The sequence below is a fragment of the Pezoporus flaviventris genome, unplaced genomic scaffold (genome assembly GCF_033815535.1).
Source record: "Pezoporus flaviventris isolate CSIRO_AGI_PZ_B2104156 unplaced genomic scaffold, CSIRO_AGI_Pfla_v1 ptg000002l, whole genome shotgun sequence".
NCBI lineage: Eukaryota > Metazoa > Chordata > Aves > Psittaciformes > Psittacidae > Pezoporus > Pezoporus flaviventris.
This window is the reverse complement of record NW_026892550.1, coordinates 43,241,282-43,264,038: the sequence shown is the minus strand read 5'-3', so window position 1 is coordinate 43,264,038 and position 22,757 is coordinate 43,241,282. Positions and strand designations below refer to the sequence as shown.

Here is a 22,757-nt window from a genome sequence, read left to right as displayed (position 1 = left end):
ATATGCAGTTGGGATATCTCTCTGGAGTGACTTGTCACCTATTTATTGCTCCTCACTATCATTCTGATACGTTCATTCCTTATTTTCTGACATGTGGATTGTAGAAAAGAAAGAAGAATAGATAACTTGATTTGATGAAGCAAGCATTCTCTACATAGAGAACAAGGTAAAAAAAAAAAGAACAAAACCCCCAAAAGAGAGCTTTGTAGGAAGAGAGGAGGCTGAGAAGACAGGCCTTGTGATGAAGGGAGCTTTGGGAGCAGATCAGTAAGAAAAAAGAGTCTCTGAAAAGGCCTTGAAGCTCAGGACAAGAAAGCATGGCTTTCATGGGAATGTAGGCAGTATGGCTGGGATATGGAACAAAAGACAACCTCAGGTGCTGAATTTTCTGTGTAGAACAGTGTAGGTGCATTGGGAATAAGATCTAGGCTTAGTAATTAGAATAATTAAAGTAATCAAATACTATGATCACATGGTGGATCTGGGCACAAATTTACATATTAAAAAATACTAGAGGAGAGCTCTGGTAAAATGGTGTTGTTCATGTGGATACCATAGGGTTAACAAAGCAGAAAATCTGAGTGAAAGTATGAGCGGTGTAGGTTATATGCTTGGGTGGCAGCTGAAGGAGCCATGCAATGCACCAGCATGTCAGATATCATTGAAGAAGGTGCCTAGTATGTCTCATTGTGAAGAAAAGCTTGCAAATGTGACCCCAGCACATTGTGATGCAGCAATATGTGCCAGAACTTCTGTGCAGCCTGTCAGCAAAAGACTGAGAGCTGTGATATGCCTGCCCATCTGAACGAGGTGCTAACTTCAGCATCTGCTTCTGCGGAGGGCTCAGCTCCTTTACCAAAGCAGAGCATGGGGAAATGACTCGTGCCAAGTAATGCAGTAATGAATGTGGTGTGATTGGATTGCTTTATTTGCCTCCCAGAAAAGCATCTTAAAATTAGGAGCTGTCAAGGCATTTAATACATAATACCTAAAACATAGGGTAAAATACGGGATTGGAGAAAGGCAGAAAGCTGAAAAATAAAAATGCATGCTTATAAATCATTGACATAAAAGTGGTACAGGAGCCTGCACAAGCAAATAATAAAAGCTGGATAGAATATAACAAGAAGTAGGGTGCCTTGGGGAGTGTGAGAGAGGAAGAGGTAGGCAAAGAATTAATCAGAAAGGTCAGAGACAAAAAAAAGTGAAAGCCAAAAAGATGACATGGTTTTTATGGACAATTTTAATTATTCCCAAAGCAGAAAAGTCTCAAAGAGGCCGAGGCTGAAGTACAAAACATGATATTACACAGGGAGTTACTATAAGAGACCTGTTGAGACTGATTTTGGTGGCAGACAGGCCTCACAGCCAAACTAGAGGCACAAGAAAGTAGGACAGAGCTGTAATGAAATGGGATCAGCAGCTGTAAACAAGGTATTCAATTAACTAGGAACAATTCAGTTCAGACAACAAAGGAGAGAGGAACTTGGGGAGACAGGTGGGATCATAGATGAATGAGGCAAGATCAGAAGGAGCTTAAATTTCAGGGAGTATTCACTCCATGTAATACCTCTTTTGTCTCTTTAAGATCACTAAACTGGCAGAGAAATACTTGCTTCTGTGTTGTATATCCTTTCCTTGAAATGATGGGAGGGGACAGACAGACGGGGGACATGGTGTGGTGCTGAAGAGAGTGGGGTCTCAACACTTACACTTTTGACAGTAGTAAGTTGCTAGATGAGCTTGATTGTCTCACAGAACCTTACCATAAGGTGCTTATATTGTGATCATGCTCTTAGGGGGAGATCAGGACCAAAAGAACAAGTGGTTAAGATGGAGATGAAGAGAAACAATCATAGGAGGATCAGTGAAGATTGGGGGGGTCAGGTTAAGAAGGTCAGGGTAAGATGTTTGTGACAGTACGTTGGGAAGGAGAAGAATAAGAAAAATCACAGACTTTGCAAGTGAAACTTCTTTACAGTGAATATGGGCTAAACTTATTCACAGGGGTTTTGTTTGATTGATTGGTTGACCTAAATGGAACAATGCACTGGGGATGCCTCTGGGCATTCTAAAAGTGTTTGTATGACTACACTGCAAATATGTGCTTTTCCTAAAGTGACTTACTGAGTATTTTTTTCTTTCCACCTTAAGCATTTCACTGCCCAGCAGTAAACCGTCAAGCACCAGCCCTTCCCAGTCAGTCCTTCTTGTTCCTCTACTTAAGAATGAAACACAATATCTTGAACACCCAGAATGCGAAGAAGCTAATCATTGGCTCACATTGTGGCTGGCAGGGCAGGCCCGCCTCTTTGGCTTGTGCTGACAAGCTGTTTATGTTTGTGCAAGGCCACCCTTTAACTCAGCCGCCTGATGGCTATAATGGGACCAACTGTCTGAATGCTGCAGGGAGCTAAATCTTCTGATCAGAGGCACAGTGAATTTCAGTCTCTGATACTCCTGCGTGGACTCAATGGAACACTAGTAAGTAGCCTTCTGTCTCGTGGCTTTTCTCGTAAGACTAAAGGCATGTTTTAGCAAGGCAGGTAGGTGCTGTCATTCAGAGAGGCAGCTATTAAAGTATTTTCCTCTGTCTGAAGTAAAAGAGCAGCTACTTTGTATGCAGTGTCATGACTACAAGGACTACGCTATTTCAATCTCAAATGAGACCTTCCTGGGAGGCAAGAGGGAAAAAGTTAATAGGGACATAACCTATTTAAACTTGTCAAAGTTTTTTTCTTTATATGACTTTAGTTAACTTGCATCTAGTTTTCATTTTTAGCTGCATTTCCAGTATTTGGTCATCTGGCCATATTTCCAACAACAGAATTTTTTTTTGCAAGGTCATAAGTAGCATTGTTCAGAAAAGTTTGAAAGGGCTAGAAATGGGATACTATAAAATGAGTGCTCCCCCAAATGCTGATAGGTACTGCCATATTTTGAGACATATGGCTAGCAGTAGAAAAAGTGAAGTCATGTTCAGAGATTTCAGTCCTTTTTGCTGGCTGCCTTTAGGAAGTGTTCACAGCTCCACAGAGCAAAAAACTGCAGAGATGGAACGAGCTTGAGTTTTTGCATCTTTAACACATCCTTTCTAATGCTCAGAGTTTTATATAAAATATTCCATGTTTGGACAGTATTCTTCAACTTATTCCTGCATTGCAAATATTGACAGACTTTTCAGATGGGTTTTTTTGTCCTTTACACCAGCAAAGAAAATCTTTATGTCCCATTCAGAGCTGGACACCATGCAGAATCTCAGAACTAGTCTGGCCCTGAACTTTTGGCAAGTCTGTGGCAAGATTTCATGTGGTAACTAAGGAGCTCATCTACAGATATCTTTCTATAAATGAAGAAGATAAAAGAGATGACAGATGAAGTGGCTTTGGCATGACCATAGAGCAAAATAAGTGTCAGCACCCAACAGTCTGTTACTAAGGTCTCTGTACTGTATTATTTCTTCCTTTAATTTATTTTACAGAATCCTATCAGACGATGCAAGTAGTAATTTCTAGGGATGACTGTGTGCACCTCACAGTGTACAGATTGGCTGAGAGAAAAACCTCGTGAGTTGGCTGCTTATCCAAAACACTCTGAGCTCAGAACTGGATGGGAGGCCTCAAGCAGAGTAGGCTGTAGCAATATATTTATTTCTTCCTTCTTTTGGCATGGCTGGAAAAGTCCAATGCGGGACCATAGCAGCACTTCAGTATTGCCGGTGGTCCTTTCTCCAGGGTACTTCATCTCTCTCCAGAACCAAAAGTGCCAGGATCCCCAGAAAATTCAGCTCAGACTTTGAGTTCAAGAAACCTGGGGGATAAAAAGAAGCCATCACTATAAATAAGTGTGTTCATTATGCCTCTTTAAATCACAGGAATTATCTTACTTCTGAATTTCATTCAGGTCTTTGTTAGCCTTGAGTCATGACAAAAAATAAAAGCAAATCTGAAGCATCTTCTTTCCAGCTTGTCTAACTTGCCCCCTCCGGATATACCCAATAGTGGGATGCCCTGGGGGCTGTGCCCTTGCCTGTCATGCTGCTTGTGTTTTGGGGCTCTGCAGACCTTCTGCAGACAGCCCTGATGCAGTCTGGAGACCTTTGGCTCAGCTCTCCTACTCATCTATAATGCTTTTAAAGGACTGCATCATTCAATGAGTCTTGAATTGCAGAGGACCAGTCAAGCGATATTGTATGTGGGGAGCAGTGACTAAGAGACAGTTAAACAGGAACTTTCAAATAAAAACTGGTCAAATTATGGGCAGCTACTGTACTTAGTCCATTTTAACTACATGGGTCACAACACTTGCAGTTTAGCTCTGTGACTGAGCCTCCTCTACAGCAGTACACTGCATGCATGGCAGTGTATGAACTAAAGCTAATAACAGCAATAAACTGCTTCTGTGCCAGGCTGTGAACACAAGCCAGAGCTTTTCAATCACTCTTTCTAAGTAGAACATAGATACCAAGCCTTGACTGGTTAAAGATGAGAATGAAATAGTTTTTTGTCCAAGAAAGCAGGAGCTCAGTGCTTAAATACCAGTGGAAGCAATGAGATACACATCAGGCATAAATACACACCTAGAAGTTTTTGCTGTGCTCTCTCAGTACATAGTAAGGAGTAATCAATATGCTTACCACATTGTCTCTCTCTTGACTAAAGAAAGAACTCCCTTGTGCATCACGAGCTCAGCACAACATGGCTTGCTCTGTAGGGGCAGACCGTGCCTGTTTGATTTACATTAGAGTAAACAGGCAGAAGATTAAAATTGATTTGTCTTCCTCCCAGAGAGATAATTTTCAAGATGGATTCACAGGGCTCTGAATCAACATCCTTCAGAAAAAAAACCTGACTGCTCTGAACTGCATATGCTATAATCGTACTTTCTGATTCTGAGATGGTTGGCAGTTTGTGAAAACAAAATGATTTTCTAATACTCATTAACTGAGCCTTCAGATAGGCTGAGAAGCAGATAAGCATATCATCCTCAAACTACAAAAGAGGCAAATGAAATCTGCAAGAAAGCTGGAAATAGAATTAAGATCTGCTTCCAAGGGCTGAGCTTTTACTGCAGTTGATTTTCTTCTCCTGGCTGTGTAGTTCTCTGTAGCTGTATGTTGACTGTGGGATCCCTTGCCAACATTTTCCTGTGGCTGAGTCTTTAGTCTGCAGTCATATTTGCAATATAGCTATTGCTCAGTTCTTCAGCAGTTAATGGAAGGTACCAATTTGGGGTTGACCGAAACCCTGACCTCTTACCAGTAATTCCTGAATATACTTACAGTTACCAGATTACAAAGCTTGTAACATTCAATCTGATCTACTAGGTTTCCCCTTCTTTGCCCCTGAGAATGTCATACCAGCTCCCAGAACTGAGTGATCTCTCGAGGAAAGAACAGCTCTCTAGGTTAATAAGAGTTTTGAGTTACTGGAGCTGTAATTCACGACACTGAGCATTTGAATTCTTAGTAAAAGCAGGAGGCTTTAGTGGTGCTTTCCCTCTCAGGGTTTTGACTTATTAGCTGGTGCTCTGCTGGTGTGTCCTGTATGCTTAAAGAAGAAAAAGCAGGAGAGTTATAATAATCAGACCTTACTTATACATTAAGAGCAGAAGGTCTCTTTTTAACGTGTGCATTTTAGTTTGATGCTGTTACTTGGAGAAAGCGCTGCACTTAGGAAAGAAAAGGATTGCAAGGGAGGTTATATGTGCAAAATTCATCCCAAGAGAAAGAGGAAGTTTCTCAACCAGGAATATGCCACAGGGCCAATTCTGAAGGGTGGCCTGCCTGGAATATAATAGAAAACTCAGGTTAAGACAAAAGGGATCACTTCCTACCTTCCTGGCTGTGGCTAAATGGTGTTCAGGTCTGTGCTGCCTTAAATCTGTATAAACGAGAGCACTGTTTTTTCTCTCCCTCCCGATAGACCTGGCCTCTCAGCTGGCCAGTGATGCTGCAGGAAACAAGGATCAGTGGTGTACAGATACATGTACTGGCTGTGCTCTGTTCCTATGCTGGGATAATGTGCCCTTGGACTCCATAGCCAAGCCCAAAGCTTTCTTCTTACTGGAATTACTGGCTTACAGAACAGACTCTCTGTATTGCTGCTTTGATAGCGTGGAAAAGGCACAGCCTTGCAAACAACCTTTTTTAGAGTACATACAGGACTGGTATAAAATTAACTGCAGCCTCCAGATGGCCTACCCAGATTCCTCTCTAGCTCACCTCTCTCAGGCCCAGAAAGCAAATTGTATCCCAGTATGTGCTCAAGTAGGCAGGAAATATTATAGATGCCACTGCTCCTTCCTTCACGAAGGAACTTTTCAGTATTTCAGTTTCTATCCTTTTGCCTGTGTAGCTGGGCCAAAGGTCTAAGAAATAAACAATTTAGCTTGGAGCTTAAAATGTCCCTAATTGAGTGGGTAGCTTGCTGTGTTCTGTCCTTGTTGCTGCTGTCTAAAAGAATTATCACAGCTGTCGTCAGCCATTCCCTCTTATCAATGCTGGTTCACAGCATGTCCAGCTGACAAGCGTAGTACCTGTTAAGACTCAAGGATTGTTCTGTGGTTTCCCTCATGAAATCAAATCATACTGGGGGTCACTTTCTTCCTGACACCTTTCTCCTTACACAGTAACTTCAGCTGACACTTTACCTAGTTCTCCCTAATGTATAGTATAACGTCCTAATGTACCATAACTGTCAAATGTTAATGTTTCTTACAGTAATATCCTGGCATGGAATTCTGCAGGTCTTACTCTGCTAAACTCACACTAAAAGCAGCAGGGGGACTAGTTACTTAAGGGCTGAAATGGGACTGTGAAAATTACAGTCTTTTCTCACATGTATGGTTTAGCTTCTGCTTCTGATTGGGATGCTTTAAAGCCATACCTTTGGCCTTCTTTTTAATTAGTTTTTGAATGTGTAAGAGCAAATTGATAGGTATTGGATGATATTAACTCCAGCACTGCAGTGGTTGAAACTTCAGCATATTTTTTTTCAGACATTGCCTTCATGAGACCATTTCTCTACAGAAATCTGCCACCATAATTTTCTCCAGAGATCCATTCTCTGTCACTTTGAAATTTATGCTTGATACTTATATATCCAGACCTACATCAAAACATTTTCTTTGTTCACAGTGGCTATGGAAAATGTTTTGATGTCATATTGTAGTACGTAGATGGGAAAATGTGACCTAAGGCTACTGTGGCTCTGACTGCGAAAGACCAAGAGTGGGAAGAAACGATCGTGTGGGTAGAAAGAGCAAGAGCAGCATTCTTGTGTACGTGTGCAGGTACGTAAATTAGGGTATTCTCAGTAGAGATATCTGGTATTCCCACCTGCCCCAAAGCCCTGCACAGCCTCAAGCCTTTCACCCTTTCACTCTTGCCTTTACTGTCTCATAGAATGAGGTCCCTCATTCTTGAACTGGGCCTCCAGCTCATGTGAGTGTAGTGCATCCAGCTTTCCCCTGTGATTCATGCCCCCCTGCCTCAATCACATAGTTCACAGCCTCATCTTTCAGCCACAACTCCTCTCTGCCCATCCTAGACTTCTCTTTTTCCCAGGCCTCCCAGATCCTATGGTCCTGAACCTGTGAGCTACATACATTCTCCCTGCCTGCCTTACAGTCTTGTAAGTTTCCCAGGAGCCCTTTGCTCTCTGCCATATTCTCCTCCTACTCTCAGTTGTCCTCACTTATAGCCCAGTGTTTGCAGTCTGAGAAACAGGGGGCTGTTTCTTTTCCCCCAGTGCCTCAGGTTTGTCAGTGCAAAGGTCTCAACATATCTCTTTTTCCTCTTTCTTGCTGTACTTGAAGACAGGAAAGTAGGGCAGGTCCAGCGTAAACCAGGCACATAGTAGCCTTTTGTACATTGTAAGAATGGATAGCTCCAGGCAAGGTCAGCTAAAGACTAAGCCAAGAAAGTATAAGCATGGTATATGTCTTAGAAAGTGTAGCCCTTTCTATTTCTCTTGGTAAACAAAGTGTCCAGTATTCAAGACATATCTTGTGAACCAACTTCAGGCCCAGAGGTGCCTTTGAACTGTTGGCTGTGATTTTTTATGTATTCATTTCTTTGTGTCACTGGTCACATGGTAACATTTCTGATTCTTGGATGAATGATGTTTTCAAACAAAAAGAGGGATTTGGACACATTACTTTTGGTTCAGAACTTTTAATGAATGCAGCCATGTGAAAATGTATTACATCAGTGTTTCCTGGATACTTGCTTTTGAAAGAAAGCTTACTTACATGAATGAAGTTTGTGAAAAACAGCAATTCTGAGGCACTATGATTTTATATGAGCCAGGGCTGGTGGTTAATTTTTGTGAGGAGCAAACTATGATTCAGGGCAGTACAGAGCAGAAGCATGAGCCTGGCACAAACTGAATGTGTGACAGTATTTAAGAGTCATGGTTGCCACAGAAGTGTGACTTAGAGCTTAAAGTAAGATTACTGTCAGGAGGAGCATGGGGCTTACCTGCTGTTTCGTGGTATGTTTTCATAAGCAGCTTGAGCATTTGGCTCACAGTCTTCTTTCTTCCCCTGCTCTGGTCTTTGATGCCCCATGTCTGTGTTAGCAGCAGCATCCAGTGGACCCCTGTGAGCTAATTCACCTCATTCACCTTGCAGAAAAGCGATGCATTTTGTCATGTGTCAGTTTTCTGTCAGGCGATGAACTGTGTCTGTTCACTGGGAGTCCCAACAGGTTCCTCATTGCAAGGTAAGAAGTGGGAAGGTATAGCTAGAGCCTTTGAAAACAGCCTAATGTTTACCTTTTGCGATTGCATCCTTCCAGTATTTCACCTTCCCTGATGAAAACCACTGGGAAATATACGTTGCATGTTGTTTGCTGGCTCCATACTTAGAGAATACAAAGTACTGTGGGCTTCAGGTTGAGGAAAAAAGAGACCATCGTGCCAGCTCACTTTTAAGGGAAAAAGCTGCATGTCTCTGTCAACAAAGAACGCAGAATGAGATCATGTGTCCCAGGCAAACCCAGATCCCTGCAGTCACAGATGCTAGTGAGAGTTAATGGGAAAAAGTGGCTTAGTGGGCTGGGAACAGCGGGGCTACTGCAGGCTGTCGTGTAAAGAGCAGCAGCCACAGGCTTCTCCAACAATGACATCAAGGTTATAACGCATTATGTTGTTGTCTGAGCTGCGTATTTTCTTTCTGTGGAAAAGAAATAATACATTATAAAGCAAGATACATGTATGTGAAGTACAAGATTAGCATTTGAAACCAGACCTAAGATATTCCATGTGCTGTCTTTAAAATGCTGGTGATAAAATGATTTATAATAGCACAGCTAAATCATTTTTAAAATTGGATTGTTGTCAGTGCTAAAATCTACATTATTTTATTTCACGAAGAGTAAGTGAACTGAAGCTTTGCCTTGAACATCTCCAAGGGTTGATCTGTCTCAGTTTATCAGACTTGTGGTTTTTCAGTCTGCACAAAGCCTGCCAGCATGTTTGCATCAGAAAATTCATCTAGGACTTAAACTATGACTGACTAGAAATCTGCATAAACATATTTAAGATCCTGTGCCAAGTAGACTACTGCTAAAATGAAAGGTGAACACATAGCTTTGGTGCATCTCTGGCTTGTTAATCTGCCATCCTGAGCTTCTATCATTCAGGTGATTTCACAGGTTCAAATTAAATGGCAAAGTGCATCCTCCACCAAACCCAGGCCTTTCACCTGTCACAGTATTTAGACTGCAAAGAACAGGATGGAAAACAGTTTGCTTTCATCTGTACCTTTGCCATTCAGCAATCCCAGTACAACCACACTAGACCTGGTAGGAGCAGAATCCTGACCAAGAGAGATACATATTCTGACATCTACCGTGCATCACTGCCTGTCCACCCTGACCAAGGAGAGGCACCTTTTCCTTGCTTTAATGAATGCACAATGAGGTTTAAAAAAAAACACTTTCAAGAGCCTACATACAAAGCTGCATATAATCAGTATAATGAATATGTAAGCTGCATCCTACTCCACTCTTGTCCTACTCACATCACCAACATACTTGATGTCAGTGAAAAATCACAATTGTTTTCTACTTAGATGGAAAATAATAAGGTTGTTTGTAGCTGATATTTGAAAACATCCTAAATGGAAGCTGCTGTTTTTCTGAGAAGGCAAAGTACTCTTAGCAGGTCGTTTTCCATATCACAACTGTTCTTTGTTGCAGTCTTTATTATATGAAGCTTTCTACAGTGAATTTTCTCTTGCCGTCAAACTGATGAATATCTTCCATCTCCATTTCTTCGGAAAACATTTGCACTAGATAGGCACATGGTGCTTGACTGCCTCAAAGTTCATGGAGACACAGTGTGAATAAGTGGGCTTCAAATGGTGCCTTTGTAATATCCAGGCAACAGTGAGGGGACACACAGCTGGCCTGCCTACAGGCAGGAGCTATCTATGGACAGCAGGATTCTAGTGCCCCACATGGATGGTACAAAAGAGGAAGTGAAGACTAGAAAAGAAGGGAGAAAAAGATGATGAATAAAAATGATCCCTGGAGCATGGAAAATGAAAGGCCATTTAAGATCAGTCTTCTATTTTTGAATCTTGAATTTTCTTGACATTTTCTCACAGAGTTGATATTTGTGAAAGCAGTCTTTGATAAAAGTGGACTTTTTTTTTTAGAGAACATATATATTGAAGAGTACCTGAGAGATCAGCGTGAATTAATGCATTTGCTCCTTGGGGATAGAAAGCTATTCAGTCAGCATGAGCATCACAAGCTGAAAGTTGTTATTTACACCTACTCTCTGCTTTAACATCCTGTCTCAGAAAAAAAAGAGTTCTTATTCCAAAGATAACAGTGATTTTGCTGTCCCATAATGTGATAGTACAGTGGGGAAGAGAGACTACGTGTGCAGAAAATCATGCGAAGGCTACTCTGTTGTACCCCATGAAATAATTACTGACATCAAACCTGAAAGTCTGCTCTACCAGGATCAAGTTCTTTGATTTAATGGAAAATATCAGTCCTGATGAAAACAAGATGTAGTCAGTTCACCCTACCTATTTACTAAGTGGGAGAAGAATAACTCAGCTGTTAACAAGCCTTGTTTACTGCTGTTTCAAAAAACAATATTATTTGCTTCAGCTCGTAGCTGATGTCTGCATTTCAAGTGTTTTGCTGCTTACTACTTTATGGAAGAAGAGAACAGAAGAGAGGAAAAATGCTAGAATGTAGGCCAAAGATGCACAACTGCGGTTGCAGCCGAGCAGTAGGGCACATGAAATCTGCTCCCAATGTACCTCTTGTTTGTGTGGGGTGCTCTGATGACTAGTAATAAGACTGAGTTCATGTGTAGTCTTTAACATTGGATCACTGGATCACATTTCACTCATCTGGAGGGCTGCCTGTTTCCACAAAAGCTGTAGCAATATAATACCTTTGAGATCTCTAGCATTCTACCTGATCTGATTGAAATTATTCAATGGGTTTATATAACTATTGGAAGGAATTGTGATAGCACAGGCAAAAATACATGAAAAGAAAATTGTTTCATAATCTTCTCCTTTGCTTCTATTGATTAGTCTTTATATATATATAAACTATATGTATTTTTTAATAATTCAACTGCTTTTGATATTAGCAGTCCAGTCATGTCAATCCTGGACCCAGGGATCCAGGTACAAGACGAATAGACAGTGAGCACAGTCATAACTGTGCAAAGATGAAAACCTGAGCAAGTGACAGGGCTCAGGACTTTTGGGCAGAGTGCTTACAGCGGTATTTTTGTTTTGTTAATGACTCAGTGTACTGATTCACCTATATTTTAATGAAAGCTGTCTCACTGTTAAAATAGAATAAGATTATTCCCAGTGGAAAAGCTTGCAAAAGTCCTCTGGCAAAACTAAAGACTAAATAAATTTTAAAGTAAAAGAACATGCAGATAACAACTTTAGCTTTGAGGAATGTCAAAACTTTTTTTAGCCACAATTTTGACATTTAAACAGTGTTAAAAATTTTTTTAACCACCATAAAATTGGTCTCCCAGTTTTTTATTGGGAAAACAATCTTCTTCAATGCTGATTCAAAAACTTTGAGGTATCCAAAACTATAGGTGACCTCTTAAGCCTCTGGTACCTGAATTTAGCTAGGGCAGTAGGCCTTTAAATAGCTGAAAACAGGGACTGGAATCGATGTAGGAGCTTCAAGCCATGGACTTTCACAGAGTGTTTTTAAAAGTTCTGCTTCTGGTACTTTTGGTAAAATGTTCATTCCTGTAATTAATGGATCAGATCACCCCAGAGATTCTCTATCAAACAACCATCTGCTGACTCTGAGAGTTGTCTCGTTAGAGACCTTCCCCCCCCCCCCCCCCCCCCCCCCAGCCTAACCAAAACCTCCCAACACAATAGATCTGCTTCCCACCTGGAGGCATTTAAAGGATGTAAGTGGATCAGCATTCACTTCCCTGTTGATAAAAACCAGGTTGTTCAAAATGACTTGCTAAACTGCTGAACTATTTCAAGTAATGCGCTGGATTTTATCAACCCTCCTTGCCTTCCAGAGAGGCTGTTTGTGTTGGTAGGGAGGGCTGCAAGGTTGGTTTGTTTCCACAGGGTGGGGGGGGACCCAGCCACCACCTTTGTGAGTGGTGTGTGTGGTACTCTGGATGCTGAGGACTGCTGGGGGAGCAGTCAGTCATCTACATATGGGAGACCATCCCAGCGTGGGGCTGGCTGTTTATTTTCAAAGCCTTTGTACCTCAGGTTACTTGTAAGGCTGGTGCTTGGGGAGTTCTGCTGAAACTGGGCTGTATATGTTCCCTGGTTTGCCTGTGATTTGCAGCTGATGGAAACCAGATGGATGATCCTGTGCTCTGCAAGTCAGTATAGGAACAGGAGCTTCTGACATCAGAGCAGCTTTTACAGAAAACACTGGGTTAAGATTCAGGCTCAAGCTAGATTGCTTCTTCCCTCCCCCCCCTTTTGTCTATTTTTACTGCATCATTGGTATGTGTCCAAGGAAAGTCAGCCATATCATTCGGAAATACAAGGGGATAAACTTTTGACTGTCGGATCCCTTCAGGCTGAGAGACTCCAGAGTGAATGAACTGGGAGAGAGAGAATTAAAAGGAGAGCTTTCTTTAGGTGAACTCTTTCGGTTGTCTGCTCTGTCAACAGCAGTGTAAAATAACGAAGAAACTGCAGCAGTCCTTTCCCACTGTCTTTCTAAATAATGTAAGTTACCCTTTCACACTCATCTCTCTGTCTGCTTTTTCTGCTTTCGAGTGTTTTGTGAGAGCAGTGGTTATACAGCAAGGGAGCTCTTGCCAGGAGCTATGCTGTGTGATTGAGGGAATTGCTTTGTCTTTCTTTCTCTTAAGTCAGATCTGTAGTGGGGAAGCCGAGCAGCTTGACACCACGTTTCTTTGACAGTCGTGCTAGCTCGACTTTAGATGGCTGTCAAAACCTTTAAACCTTTTCAGTGTTTGTGCAGAGATTCGTCTGTAGTTGGCAAAAGACAATGGCAAATGTTCTGATTGAACTGTATGTCAGGCTTGCCGTAAGAGCAGGCATTTCAAAGGGGATCGTGTGATGCTGCGCAAAGAGGACAGGATGTGACAAATGTTTCCTGCTCTTTAATATTTAAAAGAAATAATTGGAACAGAGCCAAGCAGTTTGCCTAGGGAAGAAATAGTGATGCTCATTCAAAGCAAAATAACAACTGTGTAAATCTGAGAGGACAGCACCAAGGTCTGATTAGGGGAGTTTAGTTTTCCCAGGTGCTCAGGTTTTTGAAGTTAGCAGTTAACATTCATGTTGCTGTACTCTGCTGTGCTTCTGTGAAGAGTAACTTGAGCCATTACCTGGTGCGTAGCTCTTCGTAAGTTACTTACATTGGTTGGCTTCCCTCCTTTGAGTTCATGTTACTATTTTCAACGTGCAGTCTAGGCAGGCTGTCAGGCAGATGATAGGTTTAAGTGAAAACAAGAGATTATAATGATGATGTATCAGGTAATATAATAGTAATAATACAAAAATCACCCTGAACTCACTCATTAGGTCAAAACAATTACATGAATGTTCATTTATATATGGGGACAAATAAGAAAATTGTGGTGAAAGTACAATGACTTAATGAATATTTCTTAGATAAGGATGTGGCATAAGAAAAGTTGCTTTCTGTTCCAGCCTTGGATATTTTGTCTTTGAGGGCAATGGATTTATTACCCACATAACGTTCTGTGGCCAGCTATTGTGATTTAATAGTCAGAAGTTTTTGTCTTAAAGTTCCACGTTGCTGCTTGTGTGAGAACTGAAATTAAATTGACTAGTGATACCAATGAGAGTTTCTAGACTATCTAAGTATTTGGAATAAACTCTGGAATATAAACTGTAGGGCTTGAAAAGCACATGAAAAGGTTTAGTTTGTCGAAATCTGCATAAATTTGTTTATTTTAATGCTAGTCCCATAATTTTCTGGAAGATAGGCACATGATATCTAAAGCCTGGAGTAGTTATACAGAGAAGGTACCAGGAAGCTGTTGTACCTGGTCTTGGAACCGCATTGTCCTGCTAGAAAACAAAGCCAGCCAAAAGAGCAGGTTAGTCTCTGTTTCCAGACAGTTTTTGAGGGGCAAATCATTCAGTTGGCTGACAAAGTGAAATAAGGCTTCTGTGCTTTGGCTGTCATCTACTGCTTACCATAAACCAAAGGTTTCCTTAAACTTCTCAGAAAAGCATTTGAGAAACTTGAGTTGTGAAGAAACATCTTTGTCTGATCTGGACCTGCAGTATCCACAGATCGGCTGTAAAGGACAGCTTGGTGTTTGCTTGTTTGAGGGCTCATTTCAGTCCTTGAGATTCATCCTGTTTAATGAGAAATGGCTTTGATACACTTTTAATACACCATGGCTTTCCTCTTGGAGAAGGCTAAACAGAAGTTCTTTGTTGCTTCGAGGAGCACTGTTAACACATGCTGCTTGAGGCCCAGAAGGAAACTGTCGTGGTTTAAACCCAGTCAGGTAATTCGTTCGCTCACTTCCCCCCCTTTCTTGCCCTCCCCCTGCTCTCGGAGGGACGGAGAGGAGAATCAAAAGAATGCAACTCCCACGGGTTGAGATAAGAACAGTTTAGTAACTAAGGTATAACACAAATCACTACTGCTACCACCAATGATAATAATGATAAAGGAAATAACAAGGGAACAGAATACAACACCTCACCACCCGCTGACCGATAACTCGCCCCCCAAGCCCGACCAAGCTCCGACCGATACCTCCTCCAACCCTGCAGTCTCCCAGCCCTTCCGGCTAACTCCCAGTTACATCCTGGGCATGACGTGCTGTGGTATGGAATACCTCTTTGGTCAGTTTGGGTCAGGTGTCCTGTCTCTGCTTCCTCCCGGCTTCCCCTCCTCCCTGGCAGAGCATGAGGCTCACAAAGTCCTTGGCCAAACCAAAACATCTCTATCAGCTCTGTTCCCGAGCCGAAAGTCAAAACACTGCACTGCACCAGCTACCAAGGAGGAGAAACATGACTGCTACTGCTGAACCCAGGACAGAAACATAAAGCGGGTTTTATGACAGAACCAGTTCTAGATTTGATTATAGGGTTTCTGGGAAGAAGGAGAAATTAAAATCATGGAAATATTTATTTCAGCCAACTGGTAAAAATCTTCTGGTTTCTATGTGTAATTCATAAAGGAAGACAGCAAATGTATCATGCCATATGCAGAATAAAAATTAGAAGCGTATATGTTTAATGCCTTTTGGAGGTGCTTAGATGTTTGTCTTTTTCATGGAAGTGATTTTCCATGTACTAACTAGAATATCCTTCACTGTGAGGGTGGTCAGACACTGGCACAGGTTGCCCAGAGAAGCTGTGGATGTGCCATCTCTGACAGTGTTCAAGGCCAGGTTGGGTGGGGCTTGGAGCAGACTGCTCTTGTGGAAGGTGTCCCTGCCCATGGCAGGAGATTGGAACCAGATGATCTTTAAGGACCCTTCCAACCCAAACCATTCTGTGATATACGAGTTCAGTGATATCTTAGTTTTGAGGTTAAGTTTGAGACAAGCAATGTCCATAGCCTTACAGCACATGTGAGTGCTGTCTGAATTCTGCTATGTCCAGCAGCATGCATAGTGTTTGGAAAATTAGACTTTACTTGGACGAAGATGACAATACTGCTGGGGGATTTCCTTGGCCCATGATACTGTCTTTTTCTCTGGAAATACCAGTTTTAGCTTGAAGGCCAGGTTGTTTACTGGAAAATCCCAGATAATTTGTGCTTGAAGCCACCATGAAAACATGCTGGGCATGTCTTTGCCTGATAATGGAATTTCATTATCTCATAACAAAACAAGGATTTGGACAGCTTATATAAACACAGCAGTGCTCCTGATTCCTGTGAGGAAAACTGAGGAATTAAATGAACTGGAGAGGTTTTGGGTGTCCTAATGTGAAAATCTAAGTCTTGCGCATTATGATAGTGAAACTGAAATGTAATCATCTGCATAAAGTATTAAACGTACACAGTTCTGCAGAAACACGTAATACTACTCTAGACACATGAACTATTTCTACAAAACCAAAATCAGGTTAGGATAAATCCTTGAGCCAAATGTAAAAGAAATTGGGTTTGATCAGCTGGCAAGTGTATTGTCTCATCAAATTAAATGTGCCTGAAGATACAAATGTATCTAGTTTGAACTATTTGTTTATACACAGCAGCAAACATATCTATTCCTCTAAATAATAAATTCAGTTTATAAAGAATGATTCTTAATACAATTACATCATAGAAAGGATTAGGTCTTCAGATTTAAATAGCTGTTTTAAGAACAGTGCAATATGCTTTGTTATAAAGAGCCATTAATTCCAAAGAAGCCTTAAAAATTTTCTCTTGGGATTTTGCCCATCCATATTTTGCAGGGTAACATTTATGAACTTGCTTTTTTTAGTCAGCTTTCAGGGACCACGTTGGAAAAGTTCAGTGACTGTCAGACTGAAATCGACTACTGCAGATCCTACACTTGGCTGACACCTTCAACCAAAATTAGATACACTATTTTCAGAGACTACAGGTTGTGGTTATGTTATTGCTAATGTTTGTGGGTTGAATAAAAAAAGGGGGGTATACAGGGAAGCTACGTGAAATGTTTGTCATGAGTTGTTAAAAAAGCGAGGACTGAAACAAAATCAATATTTATTGAAAGGGATAAATGTTGGAAAGGAAATGATTGTTTGGAGGTTTCTAAAATACTAAAGGGAATAGTGCAGGACTTAGCCTTCACATAAATAGACTTCACCTCTCTATACCTCCATTTGTGACAGATTACTTCTCAAGACACGCTGCTTCTGTTAGAATTGGGCCTGCTCTTGTATTTCTTACGTGAGATGAATGGATAGGAGGCAGTCTCTTTCCTCCTATAAGTAATGTGAGGTTTATGTTAACATGTGACTGCAATAGCCAGAGCTGCTTGGTTGCAGACACTTAGCAAATGTAGTTCGGAAGAATTCGTGTTTGTGAGAAATTGTGCAAGATTTCTTTCTCTTCTTTATTTTTGATCAACTGGAATAAAGCCCACATCCCACTGAACAAAACTCCGGTTGATCTTTGGAGAGATTAAAATGGCATTTCATGTCAAACTTTCTGTATTGTTTTAGTTCTATTTCTGTGTTTTATTTCTGTGGTTTAAATAACTAAATATTTATTGTGTAAATTCTAACATTAAAGGCATTTGTCTTTGTTTTCTACCACAGACTCTCTAGACATTTTCTGTCTCAGAATTTGTAGGCGTATCTTCGCACTGCATATCATTCCTTCTCATAATTGGGGTAGTTTGCTATATTTGGATTAGGCATTGCTTATTTTAAATGGTGAATTAATTGTCGGTAATTTAGTTTGATCACAGGAATAGCAGTTTGTAACTGGAATAGCATGAAGTTAAATAAATTATTTAATATGTCACACTAGTGTACCGTATGGGGACAGCCAAGGATGTAGTCAGCCGAGAAGCCTGCTGGCAACCAGGCAGCCTTCCCACTTCCCAGCTGGGCCTTAGAGCAATAACTCAAAAACAAATCCCATTCAAAAGGAAGAATTGAAATAGAAATTGGAATATGGTTTTTGAGGTGCTGAAGAGATAGAGTGGCAGGTGGATGTTGGCTGGCTCCATCTGTTTTGCTACTAGTTAGTTGCAGTAGGGTTAAAAGAGGCACAGCTAAATTAAGAAGGAGACTAATCACAGACATGTGAAAAATGTTAGCAGCATGTATTCTGGCACTTCTTACATTACATGGTGATCCTGTTAATGCAAGCATCAAAATATATCCTGTATAGCTGGACTGCTATGGTAGTTTACAAAGAAACTGCTGACAGAATGGCTATGATGGTTTACTGTTAGATATTAAATCCAGGCTATAAAAACTTTAAGAATATGCCCTGTCACTGGGAAAAGACAAATGACTTGAAAATGAACTGTAGTGATGCATACCCTAAATGTTCCCCTGGAAGAACTGCAGACAACTCTGCTTCTTATGGTCAGCACTTTTGCTCATGTGTAAAAGTGTTATTCATTCTCTCTCACTTTAAAGCCTTCTGAATATTGTCAGGTTTGGATGTATTTTAGGAGCAAGTAATTAGGTAGATGGTGATCTTCAGTCCTTATGCCAGGACAGACTCCCTCTATGAAAGGGGCATAAAGATTGGAGTAGATGCAGTTACTTTTGATCAAGTTCTAAATGCATGAGATGAGTATTCAGCAATCTGCCTGCTCCTAATTTGTCTTAGTGTTATTAGTCTGCCTAAACATGTGTATGATCAGTTTATTTCTGGGTGACTTTCTGTTCTTTTGTCATGTATAGCTATTTGTTCTGTGCTACATTGATTTTCTATTGTTGATTATTTTTCTCTTTCAATACTGGAAATATAGAGTGGCAATCCTTTCTTTTTCTCCTGTATTTTTTAATGTGTGTGCAATGCTAGGCTTGAGGATATCCCTTCACTGAACTCATAATTCAGAAAATTGTCATCTATACTGTGACTGCTTCCTTCTACATCACAATTTAGTGGATGTTGGTTTATTTGTGAGTTTTAAAGGTGTGTGGTATTGACCAGTATGTTTTGTGAAGTATTCAGGAGTTGATTTGGCAAGGAAGGAGCAGTGGCTGGATTACTCTCAGCTGCGTAACTCTGACTAGTATGAAAATATAAATGCAAGGATGCTTCTGCACCTTGTGCAGAACAAAACCCCTCCAAAATGGTAATGAAATAATGAGCAAACACACGACATGATTACTTACAGAACAACCAAAAAAGGAGATTGCACTCAATAAATTTTGCTGAACTTGGAAGTGCTCTTGAAAAGATCTGAACAATTACGTTTTCATGTGCCTCTGAATGCATTAATCTCCATAGTGGCCCTTGGTGAGAGTATGTGTACCATATTTAGCCCTAGCCATATTTGGCCCATGATTTATATTATTAGAGAGCTTGCTTACTCTGTAAAAAACAGGATGTCCGAAAGAGCAGATGTCACCAAGTTCAATGATGTCAGGTGTCTTCAAGGCCACCCTGGTTCTTCCTGAAAACAGCTATGTGTTATAAACACTGTGAATCAGCCTGTTTACAAATTCCTCAGGATCTAAAATAACCCCTAGGAATGATAAATCTGGCTGAGGGACAGGCCTTTTGCAGCATACATAAACTGTTGAAGAGAGAATACTGCCACAGTTTGTCTGCATTGCACAGTTGGTTTTTTTTGCCTCCTATTCCAGTGAGGAAATGTTATTCATCTAATACCCTTCTACAGCTTTACTCCCGAAATCCCTGTATTGGTGGAAGTGTTAATATAAACCTTCAGGGACTAACTTCCACATGATAAGCTTTCTAATTGCACTGTACTGAGGTTAGGAAATCTAGGGCCCACAAGTCAGGTAGAGCCACAGCTTGATTTCATACCATGTAAGTTTTTTTTGTTCTAAGTGTTACTCTGAGACAATATTATGGTAGGAGTTAATGTGTGGTCTTCCCAATGCGCTAAAAAGGCTTCCTGGACACCCCACAGGAAACAGGCGCTTCTCTTACTTGTTTACTTAATCTGCTCTGTGTAGTCTTGGGAAGAACTGATCTTTCTGCATCTCAGCTCAGAAAACATTTTATAAGAAAGAGATAAAATTAAGTGTTGCTCCATGAAGATTTCATGCTATTTCTCAAATATGCGGTGGTATTTTTTTTTGTTTTGCATCCAAAATAGTTGGAAATAAATTTTGATTGTGAAATACAAACACGATCTGAGATACTTCATTCCTAATTAAAGAGGAATAATCTTCCATTCATTCACAAATGTAATGCTTTACTTAAAACCTCTGTGGAGACAAGTGCAATCTTTTATTATACTGGAAACAGAAGACAGTATGTAACAGAGGACTTCCATGAGAACTGTGCTACATGTTCGGTGTAGGCGTAGAACACCCTCATCCCTTAGCTTCCTCATTCTAATTAACTTTTTTACTAGTCCCTCCTAGAAAAGTAAAATAATAATAAAACCCCCCAGACCAGACTAGTGCATGCAAAAATGTTAGCATAAAAGAAGGTGAATTTGCAAAAAATGAGTGGTTCCATTTTCCTGTGCTTGCAAAGTCCACAATTTGTGTGTCTTATCAGCAGCTGACACATTGCATAGTCTCGAATACAAGTAAGTAGAAGAGCAGGAAAGCTTCTTCCCAGATTTAATTTTTTGGTATGGATCTTTATCTGAGCTCCTGAATGGTGCCATTTACCCTCTGAACAACCACCGGTTTCCCTCTGGGATGTTCTCTTGCAGAAGGCCTGCTTGGAAGGTGTGCACCTTCTGGAGGGACCTCTGTTGAGGAAAATGGACAAGTTTTAAATGAGGAGAACCAAGACAGTTATCAAGGCATGATTTCCCCATGCTCCATGGCATTGCTTTTAGAATAATACAGAGTACCTCTGTAAAGAAACAAGACAAATGTCACTCTTATGGAAATATCTCTAAAAGTTTCTTTTTTTTCCTTCTTGAAATTAAAATAAATTTGAAAAGGTAGGAGGTAGTGGGGAGATATGCTAGGTAAGTACTGTATTCACTATGAAAGGGTTCTCTGCTTGGGGTGATGACTAGTCAATTTCCATTCATTGTTGTGTGTCCTGTTTGTATGACTTAGAAATGGGTGTAACTGCTAAAGTGGCATTTTTCATGCAAGAGTAGTGTATTAAGGCAGCTGTGTGCTGGATTCATTTCACCTGACATCCCTGAATGGCAGGGCTCTGCCAAGTGATAAAAACAGCCTTGTGGAGCCATTAATGTCCATTAACTGTGCCAAAAGGGAGTGGCTATTATGACAGCCCTTGTGATGTCTACACTGAGTATTTTGAAGGCTTGTCTGGACCTAATTAGAAGTAAATCTAGCCTAGCCTTATAATTTGGATGGTGGCTGACGGTGAATGCCTACAGAAGGGCATCTGAATAGATCACACATACCATGGTGCTCTCCAGAATGCCCTTTCATATTCAGTGATTTGTGCTTCCAGTTCTGCTTCTGGCAGAGGCGGTGTCTTTGTGTTTTAAAATCTTTAATCAGTTTATCCAGCATGAATTTGTACTTCTTTCTGGAATGCCTGTGAAATATTAACAATTGTAGCATCCTGGGCCAATGGTTTTCACAGCTCACAGGATGACAGAATATCCAGCACATCTATGGACAGTAAATAGGAAGAGTAAAAAGCAGCAGATCTAAATTTTGACTAAAACTTAACTCAGAATACAGCATGCTCCACCTAAAAAAAACGTAGTGAATGCTGTTTCATCAGGCTTTCAAAAGCATTTAACTTACGTGAAATACATCCTAACAGCCCCTCACTGTGGTATCTGAAGAGAAGTAATTCAGTACCTGAGATAGTGCAGCCTCTGTATGTCCTGTTCGTAACAGGTTTTCTGCTAGGATTTCTCAATTACTTTTAACAGCAATGCCCAGAGCTGGTTTCTTTACATACACCTCAGATGGGTTTTATCATTTACTCATATAACCTGTATCAGTAACAACACGGTACATCTTGTTGCAGTCGTCGCAAGAACTACTTCTAAAGTGTCAGGTAGTTCTTGTATCCTTTGCAAAGGGAGGAGGATTCTAAGATCTGCTCCTGTTCTCTGACTGCAAAAGATTCAGGCTAAATAAGCCACCATCTTGCACCTCTTTCTTCACAAAAATAGTTGTTATCCAAATTAATGGCTGGCTATGACAACTTATTTCCTAGTGTAGAAATGGTTAAACGGTGTGTCATTTAAACCTAGTGTCACGGTTAAATGGTGATAGCTGAATTGCGTGAGGCGTTAAGACATTGGCTACCTATGCTCGCACAGGATCTGTGTTCTGTGTAGCTGGTGCCTATCACAGTGGGATTCTGACACTTGGAATATATTTCCAGGTACTATCACAATCTGAATGATAATGTGGCTGGTTTAAGACAATTTTGTTCTTAGCTATCCTGATGCCCGTGTTTTTTCCAAGTGTTTTTTTTTTTTTTCTTTAAAGAGATAGCTGCATTCACATGGTTATTGTTTCCTAGACTGTTTCCTAATTTGATTTTCATGTACCTAAAAATGTATTTGTTCTATTGTAAGGTCAAATGGATGTGTTTTTATACAGAAATGAATGTACTGTGTACCCCAGTTCAGCTTGGGAGAGTCTTTAAACTGTGTCATTTAAGTGGTTCTACTTGCCTCCTCTTTCAATAGCTTCTGCTTTGTAAG

At 40.7% G+C, this 22,757-nt stretch overlaps 1 protein-coding gene across 9 annotated transcripts in view; it reads left to right on the top strand.

Moving 5' to 3' along the window:
* Nucleotides 1–22,757, top strand: part of TRIM2 (tripartite motif containing 2) — an 87,526-nt gene that overhangs the window by 14,980 nt on the left and 49,789 nt on the right. The window contains exon 1 of one of the 9 annotated variants that reach the window (XM_061476369.1): nt 2,340–2,484. The exons of 6 other annotated variants lie outside the window; for them this stretch is intronic. The gene's annotated coding sequence lies outside the window, so the exon portion shown is untranslated. Of the gene's footprint in view, nt 1–2,339; nt 2,485–13,013; nt 13,222–22,757 lie in introns of those variants that run through there. 2 more of the 9 variants (XM_061476440.1, XM_061476389.1) reach the window with 2 other exon arrangements.